The sequence below is a fragment of the Carcharhinus amblyrhynchos genome, chromosome 9 (genome assembly GCF_965287045.1).
Source record: "Carcharhinus amblyrhynchos chromosome 9, sCarAmb.v2.hapA, whole genome shotgun sequence".
NCBI lineage: Eukaryota > Metazoa > Chordata > Chondrichthyes > Carcharhiniformes > Carcharhinidae > Carcharhinus > Carcharhinus amblyrhynchos.
The window spans coordinates 100277112-100288640 of NC_137332.1; positions in this window are offsets into that span (position 1 = coordinate 100277112).

Here is an 11529-nt window from a genome sequence, read left to right on the forward strand (position 1 = left end):
ACGGCTAATATTAGATGCTACATTTATTTTAGGTTCCAGATGGAATCTTGCAAAAGCTGCTCTGAACTGTATTTTGCGATTTGGTGTATTTTGAGGAAGGATGCGAGAATCAGAGAAGGATGTCCTGGTGATTTCAAATGAAATAAAATGATCGTGTATTCAATAACAAAACACACAAAGAAGTGAACAAGAAATACACTTCATTAACTTAATCATGAAACACATAATTTTAAGGTGTACTCACTCTCAAATCCTCTCTCTTCCCTGACTTCAGAGCTGTTTCTGTTGGCAAGATAGAGTCATGGTTACCATACCAGGCAGGTATAAGTTTTGGGAATTCTTCTGATGTAGGGCAGAAGAAACTGTCTGTAAAACAGGCTTTCCTACAGACAGAGATTGATGGGAGTTCACAAAGCTTTTCCTTCTGTGGGCTGAGTTCTCCAAACAGCTAAATTGTGGAGGTCCTGATATACTTTTTCCCATTCAGAACACCCTTTATCAGAACTAACCTCCACAGAAGTCATGACAAATTATATTCATCTCATGAGTTTACAATTTAGAATACAATTATGAAGTTCAAGCATCATCTCCTTCATTCATCCTTGAACATGTTTACTCACATCTTTGCATTGTATTCTCCATTGTTATTAAGCTCTCTGCTAAACTTGTGTTTGTAGTGTTGTTAGGCAATCATCATGTCAAAAGCACTGGTTCCTTCAACATAGTTATCTCTACAACTTTGTAGTTTCCATTTCGAAAATATTACAGACTGACAGTCAGTGGAACACACTTGGAACTATCAAATTGGCTTGATTTTCATACCATCATGACTTCCTGACATTAATTGATTTGCCTATTAGTTATCTTGCTTAATCACTCAATTCAAAAAATTACGAAGAAACATTCCTCCTTTGAAGTTCATGAGTCAATTAGTATAGTTAATCTAAAGTGCACATGAAGAGATATTTTGGACATTAGTTGTTTATTAAAGAGGACACACAGAAATGCAATGTTCCATTATGGAAACAACTATACTGTTGATTGAAAGAACATCACCTCATTCAATACTTTACCACCTGGCTTCAAAATGAATTAAGGCTCCTTTTCCCCACAGCCACAACTACTCGTAGAGGGTACATTTTGATACAAAATGATTCTGGTACCATTCAATTGGTTGAAGTATTGAGGAGATTCCCTCTTTTGCTTTCCTTACTCGTGAGTTGAATAATTGATGTAAACGGACATTTAATTATACTCTTGAACTGCTCCCTGAACTTGGATTGAGTCACCCCATAGATAAATGTGTTTGTGCAGCAGTTTAATTCCACCAGCATATATCCGACTTCCTTAAAAATATATGAAGAATCATTAAAATCATCTGGATTAATACCTCTAATTGTATAATACAAGAAGTTTAATATATATATAAGCCACAGAAGTATAAAGCTGCCAGATATGGCAAAAAGTAAAATCATAGACTTCTTTCTGCTCTCCATCTCTGGGTCACTGTGACTCTCCCCCTTATTCTGACTCTTCAGTCCTTTACGGACTCGACTGCTCACTAAAATGTATCTGACTGTCATAGCATTGAACAACAGAATTAAAATATATGGGAGAAATGGATTTGAAATCCTATCAAACCAGTCAAATGCCACCCAAGCAGGATCAGTATAATAGCTTGGATTATTATCACAGAACCAGGGAACATCGTCAATTATCGCACCAGGTTGAAATGTAAAGTAAAAGGGAATGCATTTTAAACAGTTCAGGATACACGTTGTTGACAGAACCACGGTTGCGGTTTTCTCAGTGCAATATTTTATTTTCAGTTTCTGACAACAAATGGTCACAAAGCGATCAAAGGAGAACATGACAGTAAACCAGGTGGAGCAGTTTGCAGCTGCGAAAAGTAGGATAACAATAACACTACACACAGGGGTGATGTCCAGAAAAGATCCTGGGAAATAACGAGAAATGATTCGATTCAGTACCACCTGAATGAAATTGAATATTAGATCTGACAATGCCATGGCGACCAAGTAACGGGTGGTGCAGGTGGAGAGGCCACACATTCCCCGGGACAGGACCACAGTTGTCAGTAAATTGACTGCAGGCGAGATAAAGAGAAAAAGATTAGATACATTCAACTAAACTTCATTGTGCATGAATTCGTTCAGTGAGTGCATGATTTCACAACTCAAAAATTGATTATTGTGTGTGTGTGTGTGTGAGTGTGTGTGTGTGGGTGTGGGTGTGTGTTTACGTGGTGCTCCGGGGGTAATACTTAAGAAATTTCAAACCCATCTTCAAGCAGCCGACTGCCAGATGGAATGAGATTGTGTTGGAGAGAAGGGACAAACAGCCACTCCTTTTAGAAGAGCTGGAATTTTCATTATTTAATGATAATCGAAGTCTCTGATTTAATGAGGTTCACATTTGTTTCTCTGGCCAGATGCATTTTGCCCTGTTGGATTCCACTTTGATAATCCCAGCATTCACAATCCCTGGACACTTGGATTTGGACTCCATCAACTCTGGGGTGACATGCTGTTCAGATACTTTGGGATTGCCCCCTCCCAACCACCCACCCGCCCACCTCCTCAGCCTCCATTGCAATTGGGCACTTCATCAGCTCTTCACTGTGAGTGGATCTCTTCATGCTGTGGGGAATTATTGGATCATGCAAGGTCTGAAAATTTCAATATTAATTGCTGATGGGAGCCCCATGACTGAACCTCTGTTGGGGTTGGAATGGGTTTGGAGTGACACTGTGAGGTCTAATAGCTTTTTCACCCACTATTCAGGCAGGGTGAAAGGTTGTTCGCAATCCTTAAATCTACAAAGTAAGCTCATGTGGTCAGAGAAGACCGGGGAGGAAAAATGAAATTCATGAACTTCTCTAATTCAACAGTAAACATTAGTGAGTACATTGCAGGAAAATCATAATAATAAATAAATATTGGTGAGGGAGGACATATTTGATAAAGTGACAAGGATAAGGTAAAACCGCAGTCAGAGGCTCAAATATCTGTTCATAATTACATTAGAATAGGGAATAGTGGCAGTTCTGTCCTGCTCTGACCCTCTCAATAAACAGTTACCATGTGTTTCTGTTGATGTCAAACAGAACATAACAGAGCAACACCAATATACAGAGTCATCTGGCAGGACAGAACTAAAGTGTTGTTGAAAAAGGTGAGATGAGGAAGCTTCGTGTCTTACAGACATCAGGGCATGGTCCTGACATGGATATTGATGCAAAGTATCTGAGGAGTGCCAAACACTCCACATGTCTCCTGTTTCAGCAATTCCAATATATTCTATTTATCAAGTATTCGGAATGATCACTCAATGGCAAAGATTTCCTCTGTTACCATTGATTTCATTTGTACAATCACAGGGACAGCTCGATGGATTCGAGAGATCATTCACCTGAAACAGCAGGTCCAAGGGAGAGACCAGTTGGTTACATTCAGATAGGTAACCCACTCAGCACAATTCCATGCTGACAAATACTTCCAGTAACACATAAACACTGAGATCAGGAGTTCCACTCCAACTAGTGTCCCACACTGTTCAATTCTCTCATTACACATTTCCCTGTAATACATTGTCACCAGGGTTAGTATTCCATTACAGTTGAGACCCACAACCTGAGACAGTTACTCCGGTAATACATGGTTGAGATCAGGTGATCCATATGGAGTAAAATTATTCAGTGACAGATACGACCAGCACGACATAATCACTGGGATCATATGTTCCACTTAATTTAGTGACCCACCCAATACATGCAATTCCTCAGTGAAAAGACACCAAAAATACATGAACATTGGGGGGTCAAGTGGTCCATTCTGTTTAAGATCGTCAGTGCAATATTACAGTGACAGTTATTCCCTGCATTTGCTTCATTTTGCTAGTTCACGGTACTCAAATCTATTGTGTTATACAAAGTGTTCCACTATGAGCAATTACTCTTTGTCTTCCTTTCAGTTGAGGTAAAATAATAAAACCAGAGTGGTAATTCGGGAGATTTGACTTAAAGTATCATCGATTTCGTGCCTGTAAACTAGTGACCACCAAATCTGCTTAAAACCAGAGACGAGCTCATACTGATAGATAAACACGACTTCAAAGATCATACTCACTTACCAGGGACACCGATGACAGCAAGAATCATGTAGTATATTTTCCTGATCATCTCAAATGTTTCCATACCTTCCTGTGAAGTGATCTATCTTTTGAGTCAAACTCTGAGTGATATATGCTGGGAGCCTTTCATTTTAAACCCCCGTGAATTCTCCACAGGGAGAATAAGGTTACAACATTCTACAAAATTGTTTTCATTTGTTTTTAAGTAGCAGAAAAAAAAACGATCTTGGACAGCTGGGTCACGCTTTTGTTCTGGCAAAATGTATTTATTACTGAGGTCTGCTTGGAAAATCCCAAAATCCAGATAATATTGATAACATTAACTTGCGAAAGGAAATGGACACTGCAAGTTCAATGCACATTGTACATGTTTTCAAACTCTATCAGTCATGTATCTAGAATTCATATTGTTTCACTGATTTCCTTTATTCTGGTGTGCTCATTCAGTCAAAAACATTCCACAATTTTGAGTGTGAAATTGAGTCATTGGATTTCTGAATTTAACAAATACAGTACTCAAAGACAGGACTTCAATCGAAGGCAGCAACTCCAGCCAATATTGTTTCAAATTAACTGAGCAGCTCAAACTGAGAAAGCAGTTCAAAGAATACAACTCCATAATCTTACATGGTCTATCAAATCAGGATAATCTTTCAATTAATGCAGTCTCTCAAACAGGGACATCTACTCAACTTCATATAGTCCCTCAAGCCAGCACAGACCCTCAATCTGATACAATCCCTCAAACTAATTAAGATCCACAAAAAAATTAAGATCCTCAAACAACTACAGTCCCTCAAATACTGCAGTCCTTAAAACTGATAAAGGACATCAAATGAATAAAGACCCTCAGGCCAAAATAGTCCCTCCAACTAATAGAGTCCCACAAAGTAATAAGACACTCAAACAAATACAGATCCTCAAAGGAATGTAGCCATGAATCCAGTTCAATTCAGCAACTGTAATTGGGAGCAGGAAGGCTTGCATTCCCTCACCAGTGTTGGGTATCGAAAAGTTCCATCATGGCTGGAGAACAAAGTGGATTTTCTGAAGGAACTTCCTTTCACCGTGATACATCAAGAGAAAAGAAAAGAATAGGAGGAAGATCCTCTCTGTGGACAACAAAGCAGGAGCTAAATCAAAACAAGACCTCAAGAGTTATAATGTCTCGATTGTTAGCCGAGTCACATGAAAATTATCAGAGTGATGAATATGGTATGATGTGGAGATGCCGGCATTGGACTGGGATATCCCGATTGGGGCCGTCCTCATGTGTGTGGAACCTGGCTCAGCAACTCTGCACTGTCGTGTGTTGTGAAGGCCACCTTGGAGACCACCTACCCAAAGATCAGAGGCCAAATGTCCATGATTGCTGAAGAGTTCACTAACAGGAAGAGAGCAGTCTTGCCACTCAAGCGGTGTTCACTCATCCGTTGTCATAGCGTCTCATCTTGGGTTCATGTCACATTATTTGTAATTCCCATGACTTGCCTGGGCTTGCAAAATATCACTCACTGTCCTGTCTGGAGACAATACACATCTCTTTAACCTGTGCTTAATGCTATCTCCACTCAGAATTTCTGCACCTTTAAGACTTGATTAGCTGTAAACACTCACATTCGGATCAGTATTCTGTAAACTGAGTGTGTGCCTTTATATGCCCTGTTTGTGATCAGAACTCCCCACTCGCCTGACAAAGGTGTTTGCTACCAACTAAACCTGTTGGACTTTAACCTGGTGTTTTTAGACTTCTTACGATGAATAGGTTATCCAGGCGTAAGTGTGGCTGAAGGAATGGTTTGGGAAAGTTTTATCACATTTGATAAGGCACAGGCACAAATAATGGACAGGCTGGGGCTGCACCCTTCAAGGGTCTGCACATGAATGGGACTGGGATTTGTGTCCTTGTAGAAAGGATAAATAAGGTGGTTACAAGGAGATTAACCAGTAAAGTGACAGAGAGAGCCCAGGAAATAAATATAGAACAGAGAATATTAGAACAGGGAATATGGGAGCAGTTAGTGACCCAATGACCGAGCAATCCAACTGCCTCTGATAATGCTGTGGTCATATCTACTGAAGTCCAACCACGGCAACTGGTGGAAATAAAATTCAATTCATTACTAAATCTGGAATTGAAAACTTGTCTAAGTAATGGTAAATACTGAACTATCATCAGTTATCACAAAAAACCTTTTGGTTCACTAACGTCTTTTTGGTGAGGGCGAAGAAATCTGTCATCCTTACACGATCTGTTTGTGTGTGAATCCAGATTCACAACAGTAAGATTGATAATTAACTGTCTTCTGACTGGAACACATAAATCCATTTGACGGCAATTAGAAATCGGCAATAATTGTCTAACCAGCCATGCTGCATCCTATGAACAAATATACATTTCCAATTATACAGGAAACAGTAAAGAGAAAAAGGGTTGTACAAGAAAGAACAAAAAGGATCAGAGTAAAATAAGAGTTAGAAAGTACGTTCTGAACAATACTGTTAAAAAGGAAACCATTCATAATTGACCCGGGGAGAGAATAGGAAATGTACGAATGAAACTTGACATTAGAAGGACAAGTTAGGCTTTTTGGTCCAAATATTCCTTCTTTATGAAAATCCTAGGAGAATGAGAAAAAACATTAAATACAGGCACGTGCATAAACCGGAGGGCATTTAAATCAATTATGGGATGTGCGCATTATTCACTCTGACACCATACTTGCCCTTGTGAAGATGGTGATGTTCTGCCTTCTTACCGCTGCAGTCTCTAACATCTAGGTACACCAGTAGTGCTGTTAGGGATGGAGTTCCAGGACATTTGTCCATGAAACAACCACGATATATTTCAAAATTTTGATGTTAATTGGCTTGGAGGAGAACCTGCATTTGGTGATGTCCCAGGTATCTGTTTCTCGTGTCTTCCTGGATAGTGGTGGTCATGGGTTTGGAAGGTGCTGCCTAAGAAGGCTGGGTGAATCCCTGCAGTGCATCTTGAAGATGTTACACACAGCTAAAACTGCATATCCGTGGTGGAGAGAGTGAATATTCGTGGAAGTGATATTAATCAAACACCTGCTTTGTCTTGGATGAGGCCAAATTACTTCAGTGTCACTGAAACTGCACTCACCTTGTGACAGTATGCCATCACACATCTGATTTGTGTCCTATAGGTGGTGGACAGGCTTTGGGGATTCCAGAGGTTGATTACTCATTGCAAGATACATAACCTCAGACCTGCTCTTTTTGCAACAGTATTTCTATGGCTCAATCTCATCAATGGTAACTCCAGTATGTTACTAGTGGGGGATTCAGGGATGATAATACACTGAATATAAGGGCCGATGTTTAGATTAACTCTTGTTCGCAATAGTCATTGCCTAGAACTAATAACAGCCGAATCTTACTTACCAGCTGTCGGCTGAAGCCTGGATATTGTTCAGGTCTTGCTACATTTAGGCATTAATCTCTTCAGTATCTGCAGAGACCTTAATGGTGCTGAGCACTGTGCGGTCATCAGCGAATAATCCCAGTTTGATGGAAGGAAGGTGACATCTGAAGGCAGCTGAGTGTTTTTAGGCCCAGAAATCTCCCCTGAGTACCCAGAGATACTGAGAAGTATACTGAGATACTGAGAAGAACCTGGATCTCTGGTGCTGTGAGGCAGCAGTGCTAACCACTGTGCTACCCTGCCACCCCTTCACTTCATTGCACCTCACTCTGCTGCCGGCAGTCACAAATTGAATTCTGAAGTTGAGATTTCCCCTCTGGGTGGCAGTAATGTGGCCCTAGGTGCAGCTGCCCTCTTCGACTGTTGCAATTTGTTACATAATTCAAGTGGGGAAATTGATTCAATGTATTTTCAAACTGATTCGACAACTTCAGACAATATTGAGAATAATACAGAACCTCAAACTAAACATCACTTCGCACTGTAACAGGCCGATTAATCATTGCCCAATAGAAGGAGAGATTGAACCATACTTTGAAACTGTTACATTCTAACTGGCTGACCTGATGGACCTGATGGTTACAGTCTGACTCTTCAGACACTGTCCACCATCTGCAAGGCACAAGTCAGGAATCTGATTGAACAATCTCCATTTGCCCGGATGAAAGTGATTCCGCCAATGCCCAAGGAGTTCTACAGAACACAAAAAGTGACCCATTCAACCTGTCCTCACCAGTGCACGGTTACACCATGGTGTGTACATGTACAAGGTGCACTGGAAGAACTTTCATCTCTCTTTCCAAACCTGCGCCTTTACCATCTGGAATGAGAAGCCAGAAACTGCATGGAAAATAATCACCTTTCATACATCTCCAAACGACACACCATATGGATTGGGACCTATTTCACTGTTCTTATGGTCACCGCATTAGCATCCTGATACTCCCTGCCTCACAGCCAGTTAGACTGCAACAGTTTCAAAGTATGGCTCAATCTCTCCTTCTATTGGGCAATAATTAATGGGCCTGTTACAGTGCGAAGTGATGTTTAGTTTGAGGTTCTGTATTATTCTCAATATTGTCTGAAGTTGTCGAATCAGTTTGAAAATACATTGAATCAATTTCCCCACTTGAATTATTTAACAAATTGCAACAGTCGAAGAGGGCAGCTGCACCTAGGGCCACCTTACTGCCACCCAGAGAGGAAATCTCAACTTCAGAATTCAATTTGTGACTGCCGGCAGCAGAGTGAGGTGCAATGAAGTGAAGGGGTGGCAGGGTAGCACAGTGGTTAGCACTGCTGCCTCACAGCACCAGAGATGCGGGTTCGATTTCTGGCTTGATCCACCATATGTGTAGAGTTTGTACTTTCCCCTCGGGTCTGTATGGGTTTCTCCCGGGTGCTCCGGTTTCCTCCCACAGTCCAAAGATGTGCGGGATAAGTTGATTGGTCGTGTAAAATGGCCACTTCGTGTCAGAGGCAATAGCAGGATAAATATGTGGGACTATGGGCTTAGGAGCCTGGTGGGATTTTGCAGACTCGATGGGCCGAATGGCCCCCTTCTGCACTGTAGGTATTCCTACTATGATCCTCCAAGGTGATTTTGATAAAGATGAGGGTGTGCATGTGTTCGGTGTGGCGGGGTTTTAGGAAGGGGAGTACAGAGCGGATGGTTAGAACTAGGATCATAGTCTCACAACAACAGGTATGCCGATTGTCAATGGAGTGAGGAAGAGAGTCTTCGGAAAGAAGGTGGTGACTTTTTTGTGTTCACGACCTCCAACGAGGCTGTGAAGGCTCAGTGGTTGAGTATGTTCAAAGCAGATGTCCATAGATTACTAGGCCGAAATGACATCAAGCAATCTGAGTGTAATGCAGTAAGATGGAAGATCAGCCATTATCTAGTTTACTGGTGGACCAGGTTTGATGGGCCGATTGACAGATCAGGCATGACGGGCTCATTGGCCTTTCCCTGCTCAAATCTTCCCATATATGTGACTTAGAGGTGGAACTTGAGATCTTTACATATTCAACTCTATTTCGAAATCATTGAGCTTCGAATTTTCATCAATTAGTAAATGCAATCAAAGTTGGTCTATTTTTAGGATTTCCCAAATAAGTCTCCCACAACAGTGATCGAACTCCGATGTTTTCATCTGTTTGTAACTTCATGGTCTCAGTGGAAATCCCACATTATATCGGTTTAATGCCCTGAACTGCATCAACTCAGAATTTAATTCCCAGAGATTGTCAAACAGTGTGAAGGGACAGAGACAGGGAAGCTTCGAAACCCTTGCTCCAGTTTTCATCTGATTTGATTTATTTATGTCAAATATTTTGGGATATAAAGTGTTGTTTCTTGCACGGTGTACAGACAAAGTATACCATTCATCGGGTGCATAGTGGCGGGAAAGGAAATATAGTCTTAGAGTAACAGCACAGTGTAGAGAAAGATTAGCTTAACATGTGGTAGGTCCATTCAAAAGTCTGATTATGGGGGTTGGTGCTGCTTAATTGACCTTTGTGTCCAAAGATGTGCAGATTAGATAGATTAGACATTCTTAATGGGGTTAAGGGAAAAGGGCAGAGGATGAGGACTAGAAGATATTCCATCAGAGAGTCTGTACAGACCCGACGGGTCGAATTGACTTCTTCTGCACTGGAGGGATTCTGTGGTTCTAATAAGTACAGCTGCTGCAAACATTGTATGCTAATCATTATAGTGCTGATTATATTTTGCAACAATGTACTGTGGTTACAAGTGTTGTATTTTATTTTCTGTACTTTGAATGTGGCAGTGGGTATCCATTCCTGTAATGGATTAATTTGACACACCAGTAATCATCTCTTTAAGACATGCAACCGACATCAATCTCCACCCTTTGAGGCATTTTCTCTCAAAACAAGTGTACATATAGGCTGTCAGAATACAGATGTCAGTCTGAGGACAATAAGCATTACCAATATTACACTGTTAATAATTAGATGAATGGTAGTGCACTTCTTCATAAATAAGGCATTTTAATATCTGCAAAGTTATGAAAGAACTGTTGACTTCTTAAATAAAAATTCAGCTACTTAGAACAACATTGCATTTACAGCACTGAAACTGTCAAATTGCTTTCTGTCAATATCTATGCTCCACAAGATGGGCTGAATGGCTCCGAATCACTCCTAATCTAACCTGATTAGTAGATTATAGAATATCTTCAATGCAGAGGCCCAGATTCACATGATTCATCTCATTTGCTTCCCGACTTATCCATCCCCATTTCAGGGGAATGGCTGTTCACCAATCTTTACTACTTACTGACGTCCCCAACTCTCTTGATTAGGTTTGCTCCCACCCGACAAGGACCTATTTCCACCCTATAAACCTCTCTGACTCGATTACTCTAATTGACATATTTGAAACAGCCTCATTGCCTCTGCTGCCTGTCAGTTTAGCTGAGAGGAACTTTTTGCTTCATTTTCAGCTCTGACATTGGTGACTTGGCTCCCTTCCAATAATCAGAGAGCGAGTGGACAAGTCAGTTACCTACGATCTCTGCAGGGGTGATTGCTGCTGTTTTCCCTTCCTTCTCTGCCAAACACTTTGGCGCACTCGAACCTAGTCTGCACTGAATAGCTTTGCAGCTGAGTATCCCCGTGTCTTGTGCATGCTTATAAAGGAGAGACCCCACAACCGGAGGCCGTAACTTGCAGGATGTGATTTGTACTGAAATGATAATCAGCTTCTATAATCTCCACAAGAGAGTACAGTTCCTAAATATATTGCTTTGTGTGTTTGGTATGACTCTTTCTGGAAAAATAATGTGGTATTCCAAATTCTTTTGTGACTGTGGGACATAAATTTCCCAGACAGCTCCTGAAACAATATTCGAAGAATTTCCATCTTCGCTCATCTTTGACATAGATGTCATTGT